Genomic DNA, 20,926 nt, shown 5'->3' on the forward strand with positions numbered 1-20,926 from the left:
AAAGGTATAGTTTACAAAGTCTGAACACGCGGAACGATATGGAACTACCCCAGAGTCATTTTAACAACTAATAAAATATAAGGAATACGTAGTATTCAGGCTGCCATTTATTATTAGCCGCCCCATTTTTTAGTATTTTTGCAAAAAATTATTGAATGTCATATAAAGAACTAGTGTACAATGTTTGAGCCCGCCCAACGATATGGACCTACCACTAAGTTAATTTAACAACTAATAAAATATAGGGAATACGAATTATTCAGTCTGCTATTTGTTATTAGTCACTCCTTTTTTTCAGTATTTTTGCAGAAAATTATTGAATGTCATTTAAGAACCAGTGTACAAAGTTTGAGCGCGCGGAACGATATGGATTTACCCCTAAGTTAATTTAACAACTAATAAATGATAAGGACTACGCAGAATTCAGTCTGATATTTGTTATTAGCCACTTCTTTTTTCAGTATTTTTGCTAAAAATTATTGAATGTCATATAAAGGACTAGTGTACAAAGTTTGAATCCCGCCGAACGATATGGAACTACCCCTAAGTTAATTTAACAACTAATAAAATATAAGGAATACGCAGTATTAAGGCTGCTATTTGTTATTCGCCTCTTCTTTTTTTAGTATTTTTGTAAAAACAATTATTGAATGTCATATAAAGAACCAGTGTACAAAGTTTGAGCCCGCAGAACGATATGGATTTACCCCTAAGTTAATTTAACAACTAATAAAATATAAGGAATACGTAGTATTCAGACTGCCATTTGTTATTAGCCACTCCTTTTTTTAGTATTTTTGCAGAAAATTATTGAATGTCATATTAAAAACTGGTGTACAAAGTTTGAGAGCGCGGAACGATATGGAACTACCCCTAAGTCAATTTTACAACTAATAAAATATAAGGACTACGCAGTATGCAGGCTGCTATTTGTTATTAGCCACTCCTTTTTTCAGTATTTTTGCAAAAATTATTGAATGTCATATAAAGGACTAGTGTACAAAGTTTGAGCCCGCGGAAGGATATGGAACTACCACTAAGTTAATTTAACAACTAATAAAATATAAGGAATACGCAGTATTCAGGCAACCATTTGTTATTCGCCTCTCCTTTTTTCAGTATTTTTGCATAAAATTATTGAATGTCATATAAAGAACTAGTGTACAAAGTTTGAGCGCGTGGAAGGATATGGAACTACCCCTAAGTCAATTTTATAACTAATAAAATATATGGAATACGCAGTAGTAAGGCTGCTATTTCTTATTCGCCTCTTCTTTATTTAGTATTTTTGAAACAAATTTTTGAATGTCATATAAAGAACTAGTGTACAAAGTTTGAGCGCGTGGAAGGATATGGAACTACCCCTAAGTCAATTTTATAACTTATAAAATATAAGAACTACGCAGTATTCAGGCTGCTATTTGTTATTAGCCACTCCTTTTTTTAGTATTTTTGTAAAAAAAATTATTGAATGTCATATAAAGAACCAGTGTACAAAGTTTGAGAGCGCGGAACGATATGGATTTACCCCTAAGTTAATTTAACAACTAATAAATGATAAGGACTACGCAGTATTCTGTCTGATATTTGTTATTCGCCTCTCCTTTTTTCAGTATTTTCAAAAAATTATTGAATGTCATATAAAGAAGTAGTGTACAAAGTTTGAGGGCGCGGAAGGATATGGAACTACCCCTAAGTCAATTTTACTACTAATAAAATATAAGAACTACGCAGTATTCAGGCTGCTATTTGTTATTAGCCACTCCTTTATTTAGTTTTTTTGCATTAAATTATTGAATGTCATATAAAGTACTAGTGTACAAAGTTTGAGCGCGCGGAAGGATATGGAACTACCACTAAGTTAATTTAACAACTAATAAAATATAAGGAATACGCAGTATTCAGGCAACCATTTGTTATTCGCCTCTTCTTTTTTTAGTATTTTTGTAAAAAATTTTTGAATGTCATATAAAGAACTAGTGTACAAAGTTTGAGCGCGTGGAAGGATATGGAACTACCCCTAAGTCAATTTTATAACTTATAAAATATAAGAACTACGCAGTATTCAGGCTGCTATTTGTTATTAGCCACTCCTTTTTTTAGTATTTTTGTAAAAAAAATTATTGAATGTCATATAAAGAACCAGTGTACAAAGTTTGAGAGCGCGGAACGATATGGATTTACCCCTAAGTTAATTTAACAACTAATAAATGATAAGGACTACGCAGTATTCAGTCTGATATTTGTTATTAGCCACTTCTTTTTTCAGTATTTTTGCTAAAGATTATTGAATGTCATATTAAAAACTGGAGTACAAAGTTTGAGAGCGCGGAACGATATGGAACTACCCCTAAGTCAATTTTACAACTAATAAAATATAAGGACTACGCAGTATGCAGGCAACCATTTGTTATTCGCCTCTCCTTTTTTCAGTATTTTTGCATAAAATTATTGAATGTCATATAAAGAACTAGTGTATAAAGTTTGAGCGCATGGTAGGATATGGAACTACCCCTAAATCAATTCTATAACTAATAAAATATATGGAATACGCAGTATTAAGGCTGCTATTTGTTATTCGCCTCTTCTTTTTTTAGTATTTTTGTAAAAAATTTTTGAATGTCATATAAAGAAGTAGTGTACAAAGTTTGAGGGCGCGGAAGGATATGGAACTACCCCTAAGTCAATTTTACTACTAATAAAATATAAGAACTACGCAGTATTCAGGCTGCTATTTGTTATAAGCCACTCCTTTATTTAGTTTTTTTGCATTAAATTATTGAATGTCATATAAAGGACTAGTGTACAAAGTTTGAGCGCGCGGAAGGATATGGAACTACCACTAAGTTAATTTAACAACTAATAAAATATAAGGAATACGCAGTATTCAGGCAACCATTTGTTATTCGCCTCTCCTTTTTTCAGTATTTTCGAAACAAATTTTTGAATATCATACAAAGAACTAGTGTACAAAGTTTGAGCGCATGGAAGGATATGGAACTACCCCTAAGTCAATTTTACAACTAATAAAATATATGGAATACGCAGTATTAAGGCTGCTATTTGTTATTAACCACTCCTTTATTTAGTTTTTTTGCATTAAATTTTTGAATGTCATATAAAGAACTAGTGTACAAAGTTTGAGCGCGTGGAAGGATATGGAAATACCCCTAAGTCAATTTTATAACTAATAAAATATATGGAATACGCAGTATTAAGGCTGCTATTTGTAATTCGCCTCTTCTTTTTTTAGTATTTTCGAAACAAATTTTTGAATATCATACAAAGAACTAGTGTACAAAGTTTGAGCGCATGGAAGGATATGGAACTACCCCTAAGTCAATTTTACAACTAATAAAATATATGGAATACGCAGTATTAAGGCTGCTATTTGTTATTAACCACTCCTTTATTTAGTATTTTTGAAGAACATTATTGAATGTCATATAAAGGTATAGTTTACAAAGTCTGAACACGCGGAACGATATGGAAATACCCCAGAGTCATTTTAACAACTAATAAAATATAAGGAATACGTAGTATTCAGACTGCCATTTGTTATTAGCCACTCCTTTTTTTAGTATTTTTGCAGAAAATTATTGAATGTCCTATTAAAAACTGATGTACAAAGTTTGAGAGCGCGGAACGATATGGAACTACCCCTAAGTCAATTTAACAACTAATAAATGATAAGGACTACGCAGTATTCAGGCTGCTATTTGTTATTCGCCTCTCCTTTTTTCAGTATTTTTGCAAAAAATTATTGAATGTCATATAAAGGACTAGTGTACAAAGTTTGAGACCGCGGAACGATATGGAACTACCCCTAAGTCAATTTTACAACTAATAAAATATATGGAATACGCAGTATTAAGGCTGCTATTTGTTATTAACCACTCCTTTATTTAGTATTTTTGCTAAAGATTATTGAATGTCATATTAAAAACTGGAGTACAAAGTTTGAGAGCGCGGAACGATATGGAACTACCCCTAAGTCAATTTTACAACTAATAAAATATAAGGACTACGCAGTATGCAGGCAACCATTTGTTATTCGCCTCTCCTTTTTTCAGTATTTTTGCATAAAATTATTGAATGTCATATAAAGAACTAGTGTATAAAGTTTGAGCGCATGGTAGGATATGGAACTACCCCTAAATCAATTCTATAACTAATAAAATATATGGAATACGCAGTATTAAGGCTGCTATTTGTTATTCGCCTCTTCTTTTTTTAGTATTTTTGTAAAAAATTTTTGAATGTCATATAAAGAAGTAGTGTACAAAGTTTGAGGGCGCGGAAGGATATGGAACTACCCCTAAGTCAATTTTACTACTAATAAAATATAAGAACTACGCAGTATTCAGGCTGCTATTTGTTATAAGCCACTCCTTTATTTAGTTTTTTTGCATTAAATTATTGAATGTCATATAAAGGATTAGTGTACAAAGTTTGAGCGCGCGGAAGGATATGGAACTACCACTAAGTTAATTTAACAACTAATAAAATATAAGGAATACGCAGTATTCAGGCAACCATTTGTTATTCGCCTCTCCTTTTTTCAGTATTTTCGAAACAAATTTTTGAATATCATACAAAGAACTAGTGTACAAAGTTTGAGCGCATGGAAGGATATGGAACTACCCCTAAGTCAATTTTACAACTAATAAAATATATGGAATACGCAGTATTAAGGCTGCTATTTGTTATTAACCACTCCTTTATTTAGTTTTTTTGCATTAAATTTTTGAATGTCATATAAAGAACTAGTGTACAAAGTTTGAGCGCGTGGAAGGATATGGAAATACCCCTAAGTCAATTTTATAACTAATAAAATATATGGAATACGCAGTATTAAGGCTGCTATTTCTAATTCGCCTCTTCTTTTTTTAGTATTTTCGAAACAAATTTTTGAATATCATACAAAGAACTAGTGTACAAAGTTTGAGCGCATGGAAGGATATGGAACTACCCCTAAGTCAATTTTACAACTAATAAAATATATGGAATACGCAGTATTAAGGCTGCTATTTGTTATTAACCACTCCTTTATTTAGTATTTTTGAAGAACATTATTGAATGTCATATAAAGGTATAGTTTACAAAGTCTGAACACGCGGAACGATATGGAAATACCCCAGAGTCATTTTAACAACTAATAAAATATAAGGAATACGTAGTATTCAGACTGCCATTTGTTATTAGCCACTCCTTTTTTTAGTATTTTTGCAGAAAATTATTGAATGTCCTATTAAAAACTGATGTACAAAGTTTGAGAGCGCGGAACGATATGGAACTACCCCTAAGTCAATTTAACAACTAATAAATGATAAGGACTACGCAGTATTCAGGCTGCTATTTGTTATTCGCCTCTCCTTTTTTCAGTATTTTTGCAAAAAATTATTGAATGTCATATAAAGGACTAGTGTACAAAGTTTGAGACCGCGGAACGATATGGAACTACCCCTAAGTCAATTTTACAACTAATAAAATATATGGAATACGCAGTATTAAGGCTGCTATTTGTTATTAACCACTCCTTTATTTAGTATTTTTGAAGAACATTATTGAATGTCATATAAAGGTATAGTTTACAAAGTCTGAACACGCGGAACGATATGGAACTACCCCAGAGTCATTTTAACAACTAATAAAATATTAGGAATACGCAGTACTCAGGCTGCTCTCTGTTATTAGCCACTTCTTTTTTCAGTATATTTGCAGAAAATTATTGAATGTCATATAAAGAACCAGTGTACAAAGTTTGAGAGCGCGGAACGATATGGATTTACCCCTAAGTTAATTTAACAACTAATAAATGATAAGGACTACGCAGTATTCAGTCTGATATTTGTTATTCGCCTCTCCTTTTTTCAGTATTTTCAAAAAATTATTGAATGTCATATAAAGAAGTAGTGTACAAAGTTTGAGGGCGCGGAAGGATATGGAACTACCCCTAAGTCAATTTTACTACTAATAAAATATAAGAACTACGCAGTATTCAGGCTGCTATTTGTTATTAGCCACTCCTTTATTTAGTTTTTTTGCATTAAATTATTGAATGTCATATAAAGTACTAGTGTACAAAGTTTGAGCGCGCGGAAGGATATGGAACTACCACTAAGTTAATTTAACAACTAATAAAATATAAGGAATACGCAGTATTCAGGCAACCATTTGTTATTCGCCTCTTCTTTTTTTAGTATTTTTGTAAAAAATTTTTGAATGTCATATAAAGAACTAGTGTACAAAGTTTGAGCGCGTGGAAGGATATGGAACTACCCCTAAGTCAATTTTATAACTTATAAAATATAAGAACTACGCAGTATTCAGGCTGCTATTTGTTATTAGCCACTCCTTTTTTTAGTATTTTTGTAAAAAAAATTATTGAATGTCATATAAAGAACCAGTGTACAAAGTTTGAGAGCGCGGAACGATATGGATTTACCCCTAAGTTAATTTAACAACTAATAAATGATAAGGACTACGCAGTATTCAGTCTGATATTTGTTATTAGCCACTTCTTTTTTCAGTATTTTTGCTAAAGATTATTGAATGTCATATTAAAAACTGGAGTACAAAGTTTGAGAGCGCGGAACGATATGGAACTACCCCTAAGTCAATTTTACAACTAATAAAATATAAGGAATACGCAGTATTCAGGCAACCATTTGTTATTCGCCTCTCCTTTTTTCAGTATTTTCGAAACAAATTTTTGAATATCATACAAAGAACTAGTGTACAAAGTTTGAGCGCATGGAAGGATATGGAACTACCCCTAAGTCAATTTTACAACTAATAAAATATATGGAATACGCAGTATTAAGGCTGCTATTTGTTATTAACCACTCCTTTATTTAGTTTTTTTGCATTAAATTTTTGAATGTCATATAAAGAACTAGTGTACAAAGTTTGAGCGCGTGGAAGGATATGGAAATACCCCTAAGTCAATTTTATAACTAATAAAATATATGGAATACGCAGTATTAAGGCTGCTATTTGTAATTCGCCTCTTCTTTTTTTAGTATTTTCGAAACAAATTTTTGAATATCATACAAAGAACTAGTGTACAAAGTTTGAGCGCATGGAAGGATATGGAACTACCCCTAAGTCAATTTTACAACTAATAAAATATATGGAATACGCAGTATTAAGGCTGCTATTTGTTATTAACCACTCCTTTATTTAGTATTTTTGAAGAACATTATTGAATGTCATATAAAGGTATAGTTTACAAAGTCTGAACACGCGGAACGATATGGAAATACCCCAGAGTCATTTTAACAACTAATAAAATATAAGGAATACGTAGTATTCAGACTGCCATTTGTTATTAGCCACTCCTTTTTTTAGTATTTTTGCAGAAAATTATTGAATGTCCTATTAAAAACTGATGTACAAAGTTTGAGAGCGCGGAACGATATGGAACTACCCCTAAGTCAATTTAACAACTAATAAATGATAAGGACTACGCAGTATTCAGGCTGCTATTTGTTATTCGCCTCTCCTTTTTTCAGTATTTTTGCAAAAAATTATTGAATGTCATATAAAGGACTAGTGTACAAAGTTTGAGACCGCGGAACGATATGGAACTACCCCTAAGTCAATTTTACAACTAATAAAATATATGGAATACGCAGTATTAAGGCTGCTATTTGTTATTAACCACTCCTTTATTTAGTATTTTTGCTAAAGATTATTGAATGTCATATTAAAAACTGGAGTACAAAGTTTGAGAGCGCGGAACGATATGGAACTACCCCTAAGTCAATTTTACAACTAATAAAATATAAGGACTACGCAGTATGCAGGCAACCATTTGTTATTCGCCTCTCCTTTTTTCAGTATTTTTGCATAAAATTATTGAATGTCATATAAAGAACTAGTGTATAAAGTTTGAGCGCATGGTAGGATATGGAACTACCCCTAAATCAATTCTATAACTAATAAAATATATGGAATACGCAGTATTAAGGCTGCTATTTGTTATTCGCCTCTTCTTTTTTTAGTATTTTTGTAAAAAATTTTTGAATGTCATATAAAGAAGTAGTGTACAAAGTTTGAGGGCGCGGAAGGATATGGAACTACCCCTAAGTCAATTTTACTACTAATAAAATATAAGAACTACGCAGTATTCAGGCTGCTATTTGTTATAAGCCACTCCTTTATTTAGTTTTTTTGCATTAAATTATTGAATGTCATATAAAGGACTAGTGTACAAAGTTTGAGCGCGCGGAAGGATATGGAACTACCACTAAGTTAATTTAACAACTAATAAAATATAAGGAATACGCAGTATTCAGGCAACCATTTGTTATTCGCCTCTCCTTTTTTCAGTATTTTCGAAACAAATTTTTGAATATCATACAAAGAACTAGTGTACAAAGTTTGAGCGCATGGAAGGATATGGAACTACCCCTAAGTCAATTTTACAACTAATAAAATATATGGAATACGCAGTATTAAGGCTGCTATTTGTTATTAACCACTCCTTTATTTAGTTTTTTTGCATTAAATTTTTGAATGTCATATAAAGAACTAGTGTACAAAGTTTGAGCGCGTGGAAGGATATGGAAATACCCCTAAGTCAATTTTATAACTAATAAAATATATGGAATACGCAGTATTAAGGCTGCTATTTGTAATTCGCCTCTTCTTTTTTTAGTATTTTCGAAACAAATTTTTGAATATCATACAAAGAACTAGTGTACAAAGTTTGAGCGCATGGAAGGATATGGAACTACCCCTAAGTCAATTTTACAACTAATAAAATATATGGAATACGCAGTATTAAGGCTGCTATTTGTTATTAACCACTCCTTTATTTAGTATTTTTGAAGAACATTATTGAATGTCATATAAAGGTATAGTTTACAAAGTCTGAACACGCGGAACGATATGGAAATACCCCAGAGTCATTTTAACAACTAATAAAATATAAGGAATACGTAGTATTCAGACTGCCATTTGTTATTAGCCACTCCTTTTTTTAGTATTTTTGCAGAAAATTATTGAATGTCCTATTAAAAACTGATGTACAAAGTTTGAGAGCGCGGAACGATATGGAACTACCCCTAAGTCAATTTAACAACTAATAAATGATAAGGACTACGCAGTATTCAGGCTGCTATTTGTTATTCGCCTCTCCTTTTTTCAGTATTTTTGCAAAAAATTATTGAATGTCATATAAAGGACTAGTGTACAAAGTTTGAGACCGCGGAACGATATGGAACTACCCCTAAGTCAATTTTACAACTAATAAAATATATGGAATACGCAGTATTAAGGCTGCTATTTGTTATTAACCACTCCTTTATTTAGTATTTTTGAAGAACATTATTGAATGTCATATAAAGGTATAGTTTACAAAGTCTGAACACGCGGAACGATATGGAACTACCCCAGAGTCATTTTAACAACTAATAAAATATTAGGAATACGCAGTACTCAGGCTGCTCTCTGTTATTAGCCACTTCTTTTTTCAGTATATTTGCAGAAAATTATTGAATGTCATATTAAAAACTGGTGTACAAAGTTTGAGAGCGCGGAACGATATGGTACTACCCCTAAGTCAATTTTACAACTAATAAAATATAAGGACTACGTAGTATGCAGGCTGCTATTTGTTATTAGCCACTCCTTTTTTCAGTATTTTTGCAAAAATTATTGAATGTCATATAAAGGACTAGTGTACAAAGTTTGAGCGCGCGGAAGGATATGGAACTACCACTAAGTTAATTTAACAACTAATAAAATATAGGGAATACGCAGTATTCAGGCTGCTATTTGTTATTAGCCACTCCTTTTTTTGGTATTTTTGCAAAAAATTATTGAATGTCATATAAAGAACTAATGTACAAAGGTTGAGCGCGCGGAAGGATATGGAACTACCACTAAGTTAATTTAACAACGAATAAAATATAAGGAATACGCAGTATTCAGGCCACCATTTGTTATTCGCCTCTCCTTTTTTCAGTATTTTTGCATAAAATTATTGAATGCCATATAAAGAACTAGTGTACAAAGTTTGAGCGCGTGGAAGGATATGGAACTACCCCTAAGTCAATTTTATAACTAATAAAATATATGGAATACGCAGTATTAAGGCTGCTATTTGTTATTCGCCTCTTCTTTTTTTAGTATTTTCGAAACAAATTTTTGAATGTCATATAAAGAACTAGTGTACAAAGTTTGAGCGCGTGGAACGATATGGAACTACCCCTAAGTCAATTTTATAACTAATAAAATATATGGAATACGCAGTATTAAGGCTGCTATTTGTTATTCGCCTCTTCTTTTTTTAGTATTTTTGTAAAAAATTTTTGAATGTCATATAAAGAACTAGTGTACAAAGTTTGAGCCCGCCGAACGCCATGGAACTACCACTAAGTTAATTTAACAACTAATAAAATATAGGGAATACGCAGTATTCAGGCTGCTATTTGTTATTAGCCACTCCTTTTTTTGGTATTTTTGCAAAAAATTATTGAATGTCATATAAAGAACTAATGTACAAAGGTTGAGCGCGCGGAAGGATATGGAACTACCACTAAGTTAATTTAACAACGAATAAAATATAAGGAATACGCAGTATTCAGGCCACCATTTGTTATTCGCCTCTCCTTTTTTCAGTATTTTTGCATAAAATTATTGAATGTCATATAACGAACTAGTGTACAAAGTTTGAGCGCGTAGTAGGATATGGAACTACCCCTAAGTCAATTTTATAACTAATAAAATATATGGAATACGCAGTATTAAGGCTGCTATTTGTTATTAACCACTCCTTTATTTAGTATTTTTGCCAAAAATTATTGAATGTCATATAAAGAACTAGTGTACAAAGTTTGAGCGCGTGGAAGGATATGGAACTACCCCTAAGTCAATTTTACAACTAATAAAATATATGGAATACGCAGCTTTTAGTCTGCCATTTGTTATTAGCCACTCCTTTTTTCAGTATTTTTGCATAAAATTATTGAATGTCATATAAAGAACTAATGTACAAAGGTTGAGCGCGCGGAAGGATATGGAACTACCACTAAGTTAATTTAACAACGAATAAAATATAAGGAATACGCAGTATTCAGGCCACCATTTGTTATTCGCCTCTCCTTTTTTCAGTATTTTTGCATAAAATTATTGAATGTCATATAAAGAACTAGTGTACAAAGTTTGAGCGCGCGGAAGGATATGGAACTACCACTAAGTTAATTTAACAACGAATAAAATATAAGGAATACGCAGTATTCAGGCCACCATTTGTTATTCGCCTCTCCTTTTTTCAGTATTTTTGCATAAAATTATTGAATGTCATATAAAGGTATAGTTTACAAAGTCTGAACACGCGGAACGATATGGAACTACCCCAGAGTCAATTTAACAACTAATAAATGATAAGGACTACGCAGTATGCAGGCTGCTATTTGTTATTAGCCCTTCCTTTTTTCAGTATTTTTGCAAAAATTATTGAATGTCATATAAAGGACTAGTGTACAAAGTTTGAGCGCGCGGAAGGATATGGAACTACCACTAAGTCAATTTTACAACTAATAAAATATAAGGACTACGCAGTATGCAGGCTGCTATTTGTTATTAGCCACTCCTTTTTTCAGTATTTTTGCAAAAATTATTGAATGTCATATAAAGGACTAGTGTACAAAGTTTGAGCGCGCGGAAGGATATGGAACTACCACTAAGTTAATTTAACAACTAATAAAATATAAGAAATACGCAGTATTCAGGCCACCATTTGTTATTCGCCTCTCCTTTTTTCAGTATTTTTGCATAAAATTATTGAATGTCATATAAAGAACTAGTGTACAAAGTTTGAGCGCGTGGAAGGATATGGAACTACCCCTAAGTCAATTTTATAACTAATAAAATATATGGAATACGCAGTATTAAGGCTGCTATTTGTTATTCGCCTCTTCTTTTTTTAGTATTTTCGAAACCAATTTTTGAATGTCATAGAAAGAACTAGTGTACAAAGTTTGAGCGCGTGGAAGGATATGGAACTACCCCTAACTCAATTTTATAACTAATAAAATATATGGAATACGCAGTATTAAGGCTGCTATTTGTTATTCGCCTCTTCTTTTTTTAGTATTTTTGTAAAAAATTTTTGAATGTCATATAAAGAAGTAGTGTACAAAGTTTGAGGGCGCGGAAGGATATGGAACTACCCCTAAGTCAATTTTACTACTAATACAATATAAGAACTAAGCAGTATTCAGGCTGCTATTTGTTATTAGCCACTCCTTTATTTAGTTTTTTTGCATTAAATTATTGAATGTCATATAAAGTACTAGGGTACAAAGTTTGAGCCCGCCGAACGCCATGGAACTACCACTAAGTTAATTTAACAACTAATAAAATATAGGGAATACGCAGTATTCAGGCTGCTATTTGTTATTAGCCACTCCTTTTTTTAGTATTTTTGCAAAAAATTATTGAATGTCATATAAAGAACTAGTGTACAAAGTTTGAGCCCGCCGAACGATATGGAACTACCCCTAAGTCAATTTTACAACTAATAAAATATATGGAATACGCAGCTTTTAGTCTGCCATTTGTTATTAGCCACTCCTTTTTTCAGTATTTTTGCAGAACATTATTGAATGTCATTTAAGAACTAGTGTACAAAGTTTGAGCGCGTAGTTGGATATGGAACTACCCCTAAGTCAATTTTATAACTAATAAAATATATGGAATACGCAGTATTAAGGCTGCTATTTGTAATTCGCCTCTTCTTTTTTTAGTATTTTCGAAACAAATTTTTGAATGTCATACAAAGAACTAGTGTACAAAGTTTGAGCGCGTGGAAGGATATGGAACTACCCCTAAGTCAATTTTACAACTAATAAAATATATGGAATACGCAGTATTAAGGCTGCTATTTGTTATTAACCACTCCTTTATTTAGTATTTTTGAAGAACATTATTGAATGTCATATAAAGGTATAGTTTACAAAGTCTGAACACGCGGAACGATATGGAACTACCCCAGAGTCATTTTAACAACTAATAAATGATAAGGACTACGCAGTATTCAGGCTGCCATTTATTATTAGCCGCCCCATTTTTTAGTATTTTTGCAAAAAATTATTGAATGTCATATAAAGAACTAGTGTACAAAGTTTGAGCGCGTAGTAGGATATGGAACTACCCCTAAGTCAATTTTACAACTAATAAAATATATGGAATACGCAGCTTTTAGTCTGCCATTTGTTATTAGCCACTCCTTTTTTCAGTATTTTTGCAGAACATTATTGAATGTCATATAAAGAACTAGTGTACAAAGTTTGAGACCGCGGAAGGATATGGAACTACCACTAAGTTAATTTAACAACGAATAAAATATAAGGAATACGCAGTATTCAGGCCACCATTTGTTATTCGCCTCTCCTTTTTTCAGTATTTTTGCATAAAATTATTGAATGTCATATAAAGGTATAGTTTACAAAGTCTGAACACGCGGAACGATATGGAACTACCCCAGAGTCATTTTAACAACTAATAAATGATAAGGACTACGCAGTATTCAGGCTGCCATTTATTATTAGCCGCCCCATTTTTTAGTATTTTTGCAAAAAATTATTGAATGTCATATAAAGAACTAGTGTACAAAGTTTGAGCCCGCCGAACGATATGGAACTACCACTAAGTTAATTTAACAACTAATAAAATATAGGGAACACGCAGTATTCAGTCTGCTATTTGTTATGTCACTCCTTTTTTCAGTATTTTTGCAGAAAATTATGGAATGGCATTTAAGAACTAGTGTACAAAGTTTGAGCGCGTGGAAGGATATGGAACTACCCCTAAGTCAATTTTACAACTAATAAAATATAAGGACTACGCAGTATTCAGGCTGATATTTGTTATTAGCAACTCCTTTTTTCAGTATTTTTGCAAAAAATTATTGAATGTCATATTAAAAACTGGTGTACAAAGTTTGAGAGCGCGGAACGATATGGAACTACCCCTAAGTCAATTTTACAACTAATAAAATATAAGGACTACGCAGTATGCAGGCTGCTATTTGTTATTAGCCACTCCTTTTTTCAGTATTTTTGCAAAAATTATTGAATGTCATATAAAGGACTAGTGTACAAAGTTTGAGCGCGCGGAAGGATATGGACCTACCACTAAGTTAATTTAACAACTAATAAAATATATGGAATACGCAGTATTAAGGCTGCTATTTGTTATTCGCCTCTTCTTTTTTTAGTATTTTTGTAAAAAATTTTTGAATGTCATATAAAGAAGTAGTGTACAAAGTTTGAGGGCGCGGAAGGATATGGAACTACCCCTAAGTCAATTTTACTACTAATAAAATATAAGAACTACGCAGTATTCAGGCTGCTATTTGTTATTAGCCGCCCCATTTTTTAGTATTTTTGCAAAAAATTATTGAATGTCATATAAAGAAGTAGTGTACAAAGTTTGAGGGCGCGGAAGGATATGGAACTACCCCTAAGTCAATTTTACAACTAATAAAATATATGGAATACGCAGTATTAAGGCTGCTATTTGTTATTAGCCACTCCTTTTTTCAGTATTTTTGCAAAAAATTATTGAATGTCATATTAAAAACTGGTCTACAAAGTTTGAGAGCGCGGAACGATATGGAACTACCCCTAAGTCAATTTTACAACTAATAAAATATAAGGACTACGCAGTATGCAGGCCACCATTTGTTATTCGCCTCTTCTTTTTTTAGTATTTTCGAAACACATTTTTGAATGTCATAGAAAGAACTAGTGTACAAAGTTTGAGCGCGTGGAAGGATATGGAACTACCCCTAAGTCAATTTTATAACTAATAAAATATATGGAATACGCAGTATTAAGGCTGCTATTTGTTATTCGCCTCTTCTTTTTTTAGTATTTTTGTAAAAAATTTTTGAATGTCATATAAAGAAGTAGTGTACAAAGTTTGAGGGCGCGGAAGGATATGGAACTACCCCTAAGTCAATTTTACTACTAATAAAATATAAGAACTACGCAGTATTCAGGCTGCTATTTGTTATTAGCCACTACTTTATTTAGTTTTTTTGCATTAAATTATTGAATGTCATATAAAGTACTAGGGTACAAAGTTTGAGCCCGCCGAACGCCATGGAACTACCACTAAGTTAATTTAACAACTAATAAAATATAGGGAATACGCAGTATTCAGGCTGCTATTTGTTATTAGCCGCCCCATTTTTTAGTATTTTTGCAAAAAATTATTGAATGTCATATAATGAAGTAGTGTACAAAGTTTGAGGGCGCGGAAGGATATGGAACTACCCCTAAGTCAATTTTACAACTAATAAAATATATGGAATACGCAGTATTAAGGCTGCTATTTGTTATTAACCACTCCTTTATTTAGTATTTTTGAAGAACATTATTGAATGTCATATAAAGGTATAGTTTACAAAGTCTGAACACGCGGAACGATATGGAACTACCCCAGAGTCATTTTAACAACTAATAAAATATAAGGAATACGTAGTATTCAGGCTGCCATTTATTATTAGCCGCCCCATTTTTTAGTATTTTTGCAAAAAATTATTGAATGTCATATAAAGAACTAGTGTACAATGTTTGAGCCCGCCCAACGATATGGACCTACCACTAAGTTAATTTAACAACTAATAAAATATAGGGAATACGAAGTATTCAGTCTGCTATTTGTTATTAGTCACTCCTTTTTTTCAGTATTTTTGCAGAAAATTATTGAATGTCATTTAAGAACCAGTGTACAAAGTTTGAGCGCGCGGAACGATATGGATTTACCCCTAAGTTAATTTAACAACTAATAAATGATAAGGACTACGCAGTATTCAGTCTGATATTTGTTATTAGCCACTTCTTTTTTCAGTATTTTTGCTAAAAATTATTGAATGTCATATAAAGGACTAGTGTACAAAGTTTGAATCCCGCCGAACGATATGGAACTACCCCTAAGTTAATTTAACAACTAATAAAATATAAGGAATACGCAGTATTAAGGCTGCTATTTGTTATTCGCCTCTTCTTTTTTTAGTATTTTTGTAAAAACAATTATTGAATGTCATATAAAGAACCAGTGTACAAAGTTTGAGCCCGCAGAACGATATGGATTTACCCCTAAGTTAATTTAACAACTAATAAAATATAAGGAATACGTAGTATTCAGACTGCCATTTGTTATTAGCCACTCCTTTTTTTAGTATTTTTGCAGAAAATTATTGAATGTCATATTAAAAACTGGTGTACAAAGTTTGAGAGCGCGGAACGATATGGAACTACCCCTAAGTCAATTTTACAACTAATAAAATATAAGGACTACGCAGTATGCAGGCTGCTATTTGTTATTAGCCACTCCTTTTTTCAGTATTTTTGCAAAAATTATTGAATGTCATATAAAGGACTAGTGTACAAAGTTTGAGCCCGCGGAAGGATATGGAACTACCACTAAGTTAATTTAACAACTAATAAAATATAAGGAATACGCAGTATTCAGGCAACCATTTGTTATTCGCCTCTCCTTTTTTCAGTATTTTTGCATAAAATTATTGAATGTCATATAAAGAACTAGTGTACAAAGTTTGAGCGCGTGGAAGGATATGGAACTACCCCTAAGTCAATTTTATAACTAATAAAATATATGGAATACGCAGTAGTAAGGCTGCTATTTCTTATTCGCCTCTTCTTTATTTAGTATTTTTGAAACAAATTTTTGAATGTCATATAAAGAACTAGTGTACAAAGTTTGAGCGCGTGGAAGGATATGGAACTACCCCTAAGTCAATTTTATAACTTATAAAATATAAGAACTACGCAGTATTCAGGCTGCTATTTGTTATTAGCCACTCCTTTTTTTAGTATTTTTGTAAAAAAAATTATTGAATGTCATATAAAGAACCAGTGTACAAAGTTTGAGAGCGCGGAACGATATGGATTTACCCCTAAGTTAATTTAACAACTAATAAATGATAAGGACTACGCAGTATTCAGTCTGATATTTGTTATTCGCCTCTCCTTTTTTCAGTATTTTTGCAAAAAATTATTGAATGTCATATAAAGAAGTAGTGTACAAAGTTTGAGGGCGCGGAAGGATATGGAACTACCCCTAAGTCAATTTTACTACTAATAAAATATAAGAACTACGCAGTATTCAGGCTGCTATTTGTTATTAGCCACTCCTTTATTTAGTTTTTTTGCATTAAATTATTGAATGTCATATAAAGTACTAGTGTACAAAGATTGAGCCCGCCGAACGCCATGGAACTACCACTAAGTTAATTTAACAACTAATAAAATATAGGGAATACGCAGTATTCAGGCTGCTATTTGTTATTAGCCACTCCTTTTTTTAGTATTTTTGCAAAAAATTATTGAATGTCATATAAAGAACTAGTGTACAAAGTTTGAGCGCGCGGAATGATATGGAACTACCCCTAAGTCAATTTTACAACTAATAAAATATATGGAATACGCAGTATTAAGGCTGCTATTTGTTATTAGCCACTCCTTTTTTTAGTATTTCGCAAAAAATTATTGAATGTCATATAGAGAACTAGTGTATAAAGTTTGAGCGCGCGGAATTATATGGAACTACCCCTAATTCAATTTTGCAACTAATAAAATATAGGGAATACGTAGTATTCATGCTGCTATTTGATATTAGCCACCTCTTTTTTCAGTGTTTTTGCAGAAAATTATTGAATGTCATATAAAGGACTAGTATACAAAGTTTGAGCCAGCCAAACGATATGGAACTACCACTAAGTTAATTTAACAACTAATAAAATATACGGAATACGCAGTATTCAGGCCACCATTTGTTATTCGCCTCTCCTTTTTTCAGTATTTTTGCATAAAATTATTGAATGTCATATAAAGAACTAGTGTACAAAGTTTGAGCGCTTGGAAGGATATGGAACTACCCCTAAGTCAATTCTATAACTAATAAAATATAAGGAATACGCAGTATTCAGGCCGCCATTTGTTATTCGCCTCTCCTTTTTTCAGTATTTTTGCAGAAAATTATTGAATGTCATTTAAGAACTAGTGTACAAAGTTTGAGCGCGTGGAAGGATATGGAACTACCCCTAAGTCAATTCTATAACTAATAAAATATAAGGAATACGCAGTATTCAGGCCGCCATTTGTTATTCGCCTCTCCTTTTTTCAGTATTTTTGCATAAAATTATTGAATATCATATTAAAAACTGGTGTACAAAGTTTGAGAGCGCGGAACGATATGGAACTAGCCCTAAGTCAATTTTACAACTAATAAAATATAAGGACTACGCAGTATTCAGGCTGATATTTGTTATTAGCCACTCCTTTTTTCAGTATTTTTGCAAAAAATTATTGAATGTCATATAAAGAACTAGTGTACAAAGTTTGAGCCCGCCGAACGATATGGGACTAACCCTAAGTCAATTTAACAACTAATAAAATATAAGGAATTCGCAGTGCTCAGGCTGCTCCTTGTTATTAGCCACTCCTTTTTTCAGTATTTTTGCAGAAAATTATTGAATGTCATATTAAAAACTGGTGTACAAAGTTTGAGAGCGCGGAACGATATGGAACTACCCCTAAGTCAATTTTACAACTAATAAAATATCAGGACTACGCAGTATTCAGGCTGATATTTGTTATTAGCCACTCCTTTTTTCAGTATTTTTGCAAAAAATTATTGAATGTCATATAAAGAACTAGTGTACAAAGTTTGAGCCCGCCGAACGATATGGGACTACCCCTAAGTCAATTTAACAACTAATCAACGATAGAGGATAAGCAGCATTTAGTCTGCCAATTGTTTATTAGTCACTCCTTTTTTTAATATTTTTGCATAAAATTATTGAATGTCATATAAAGAACTAGTGTACAAAGTTTGAGCCCGCCGAACGATATGGGACTACCCCTAAGTCAATTTTACAACTAATAAAATATAAGGAATACGTAGTATTAAGGCTGCTATTTGTTATTAACCACTCCTTTATTTAGTTTTTTTGCATAACATTGTGGAATGTCATAAAAAGAACTAGTGTACAATGTTTGAGCGCGCGGAAGGATATGGAACTACCCCTAAGTCAATTTTACAACTAATAAAATATAAGGAATACGTAGTATTCAGGCTGCCATTTTTTATGAGCCACTCCATTTTTTAGTCTTTTTGCATAAAATTATTGAATGTCGTTTAAGAACTAGTGTACAAAGTTTGAGCGCGTAGAAGGGTATGGAACTACCCCTAAGTCAATTTTACAACTAATAAAATATATGGAATACGCAGTATTAAGGCTGCTATTTGTTATTAGCCACTCCTTTTTTTAGTATTTCGCAAAAAATTATTGAATGTCATATAGAGAACTAGTGTATAAAGTTTGAGCGCGCGGAATTATATGGAACTACCCCTAATTCAATTTTGCAACTAATAAAATATAGGGAATACGTAGTATTCATGCTGCTATTTGATATTAGCCACCTCTTTTTTCAGTGTTTTTGCAGAAAATTATTGAATGTCATATAAAGGACTAGTATACAAAGTTTGAGCCAGCCAAACGATATGGAACTACCACTAAGTTAATTTAACAACTAATAAAATATACGGAATACGCAGTATTCACGCCACCATTTGTTATTCGCCTCTCCTTTTTTCAGTATTTTTGCATAAAATTATTGAATGTCATATAAAGAACTAGTGTACAAAGTTTGAGCGCTTGGAAGGATATGGAACTACCCCTAAGTCAATTCTATAACTAATAAAATATAAGGAATACGCAGTATTCAGGCCGCCATTTGTTATTCGCCTCTCCTTTTTTCAGTATTTCGCAAAAAATTATTGAATGTCATATAGAGAACTAGTGTATAAAGTTTGAGCGCGCGGAATTATATGGAACTACCCCTAATTCAATTTTGCAACTAATAAAATATAAGGAATACGCAGTATTCAGGCCGCCATTTGTTATTCGCCTCTCTTTTTTTCAGTATTTTTGCAGAAAATTATTGAATGTCATTTAAGAACTAGTGTACAAAGTTTGAGCGCGTGGAAGGATATGGAACTACCCCTAAGTCAATTTAACAACTAATAAAATATAAGGAATTCGCAGTATTCAGGCTGATATTTGTTATTAGCCACTCCTTTTTTCAGTATTTTTGCAAAAAATTATTGAATGTCATATAAAGAACTAGTGTACAAAGTTTGAGCCCGGAGAACGATATGGGACTAACCCTAAGTCAATTTAACAACTAATAAAATATAAGGAATTCGCAGTGCTCAGGCTGCTCCTTGTTATTAGCCACTCCTTTTTTCAGTATTTTTGCAGAAAATTATTGAATGTCATATTAAAAACTGGTGTACAAAGTTTGAGAGCGCGGAACGATATGGAACTACCCCTAAGTCAATTTTACAACTAATAAAATATCAGGACTACGCAGTATTCAGGCTGATATTTGTTATTAGCCACTCCTTTTTTCAGTATTTTTGCAAAAAATTATTGAATGTCATATAAAGAACTAGTGTACAAAGTTTGAGCCCGCCGAACGATATGGGACTACCCCTAAGTCAATTTAACAACTAATCAACGATAGAGGATAAGCAGCATTTAGTCTGCCAATTGTTTATTAGTCACTCCTTTTTTTAGTATTTTTGCATAAAATTATTGAATGTCATATAAAGAACTAGTGTACAAAGTTTGAGCCCGCCGAACGATATGGGACTACCCCTAAGTCAATTTTACAACTAATAAAATATAAGGAATACGTAGTATTAAGGCTGCTATTTGTTATTAACCACTCCTTTATTTAGTTTTTTTGCATAACATTGTGGAATGTCATAAAAAGAACTAGTGTACAATGTTTGAGCGCGCGGAAGGATATGGAACTACCCCTAAGTCAATTTTACAACTAATAAAATATAAGGAATACGTAGTATTCAGGCT

Source organism: Phymastichus coffea, unplaced genomic scaffold (assembly GCF_024137745.1).
Source record: "Phymastichus coffea isolate CEN01 unplaced genomic scaffold, Cenicafe_Pcof_1.1 PCOF00001, whole genome shotgun sequence".
NCBI lineage: Eukaryota > Metazoa > Arthropoda > Insecta > Hymenoptera > Eulophidae > Phymastichus > Phymastichus coffea.